Source organism: Ananas comosus, linkage group 10 (assembly GCF_001540865.1).
Source record: "Ananas comosus cultivar F153 linkage group 10, ASM154086v1, whole genome shotgun sequence".
Lineage (NCBI taxonomy): Eukaryota > Viridiplantae > Streptophyta > Magnoliopsida > Poales > Bromeliaceae > Ananas > Ananas comosus.
Window position 1 is genome coordinate 11,067,331 of NC_033630.1, and position 2,144 is coordinate 11,069,474.

The window sequence follows — 2,144 nt, forward strand, 5'->3', positions numbered from 1 at the left end:
CTGTAATCATGCTATGCTCAAATATAATGCTCATGATGAATGCAAGTTCATTGATTCCATAACCCAATCTTATGGCTAGCCCGTAGGTTTCACCCTCAACCGACTCACCAACTCTCAATCACAGTATCGGGGAGAAACTCCTACAACCCGACGGGACCGTCCTCTGGGGAGAAACTCCTACGACCCAGTGATGACTACTCCGGAGCTCATCATCCGAGGGGGAGCTACCACCCTCCGAACAAGGACTAACAGGCGAGTATGATCCAATCCTTAACTTAAGGATTCTGAATTAAACCCATTCCTTGACTTCAAGGAAGCAATGCTCATATGCCGCTATCTCTATTTGCTTGCATTCTTTACTATACTAGTGTCATATACACTACTTTGTTCTTGTATTCACATTGATGCCACACTCGTTTTCTAGTGTCCNAGAACCAAAACCGGAACAACATTAGACTACTCAGTTGCGCCCTAACAGTTTAACTTTGCAACGAGTACTTTTTGTCATTCAATCGAACAAAGAGTAAACCTAATTATATTCTTTTATTATGCCCCGAGAGTGTAAATTTGGAACGAATCGATGTCAACGTTCACTAGAACTAAAACCGGAACAATAATACTGTCACGTCCCGTCACCGCCAATTTGGACAGTTCGGGTCTGAAACAGATCCGCCGAACGGATAGAGTTTCCCCTATCCGCCCAAGGCGTAACAAAGTCCATGCATACATATCTAAACAAGAGATATTAGCATTCAACATTTGCGAGAGGCATATCAAGACACAAGAGAAAGCAAGCTACTTACTAAAACATTTCCACATAGAGTCTTTAACAACTTACATTCTCTAGCTTATTACAAAACCTCTCATTTAACATACACATCACATTCTCTTTCCAAAAGGGTTTTTACATTCATTCATTCCTTGCTATACATAGGGGGTAGCGAGCTAATGTCGATGGTCCACTCTATCTAGGGCGCGATGCCCTTGCCGCGATCCTCGACGCACGCGCTCGTACTAGGCTCTGTAAAACAGGGTGTGAGAACTAAACAAAGTTCCCAGTGGGTTCGGCCGCCGACCCTGCCGATTTTCCCACTAGGTCCAAGAAAGGCATAGAAACAATAAAGAGGATAATATGTCAAAGAAATAATAGATATAACAACAAGCCTACCTTGCTCATCTACATCTATATCATGCTCAAATGTGTAGCTATGCCTTTACTAATCATGTCAACAAGTATGAATTTAAGTTCTATCATGTATGCAAACGATATATGAAATGCCATGATCATGCCTTTTGCCAAGTCCAATCGATTCGCCCGAAGGTCGAACCACTCGCACACACTGTCACGGGACCGTGACGTCTGACGGGAGAGGCCCCCCGTTTTATTCGCAATTGTGATACAACTCCGGAGCTCACTGCTTGGGAGGCGCGACCATCCACAAGCTATAACAGACAAAGCGAGTATCATCAAGTCCTCATCACAAGGCATGCTCAAGTCGGCCACATATGCATAGGTTTCCAATTCTCAAATGTCATTGGTTCACATACTAGTTCCTCATGAATCTAGTCTATTCTCACATCATATCCACATGCATATGTCCACTAGCAACTCATGCTATATGTATACATACATCTATATTGGCATCATATAAAGGTTCTCATGCAACATACATGTCCATATCTATCTCAACATCATGCAAATAGATATTCCTACAAGTATCATGCAATCATGGATCATCATCCCTCACACTAAGCATGAAATTATCACAACTCATAGGATTCTCACTATTCTACACATGATGATATATGATCAAAAAATAGTAGAACTTAGACATAGAATGAAACCCGGCTATTTCGGATAGCACCCCCCACCTTGTGGCGTCAACACAAAGCGGGTAGCCTAGTAGCGCGATTTACGGCCGTCGATTCTGTCACGACCCGCGACCACCCGCCAATTTGGTCGGGTCGCGGCGCCGCCGACAGACCGCCGAACGGACAGAGTTTCCCCTGTACGTCCTAGGCGTCGCAATCAATACAATTACAAGAGGTTCCAACCAGGAACAGTATTTAACATACAACGATTGCATAAGGAAGGTATCAAATAACATAAACACATCCTAAGTTATTACATTCATTCATTCATC

The 2,144-nt window shown here is 43.3% G+C and overlaps 1 long non-coding RNA gene across 1 annotated transcript; it reads right to left on the bottom strand.

Annotated features, from left to right (window-relative positions):
• LOC109716134 lies at window positions 772-1,866 on the bottom strand. Its single transcript, XR_002217851.1, has 2 exons — window positions 1,169-1,866; window positions 772-1,021 (listed from the first exon to the last, which is right to left on the bottom strand). It is a non-coding gene; the product is annotated as an uncharacterized LOC109716134 (long non-coding RNA).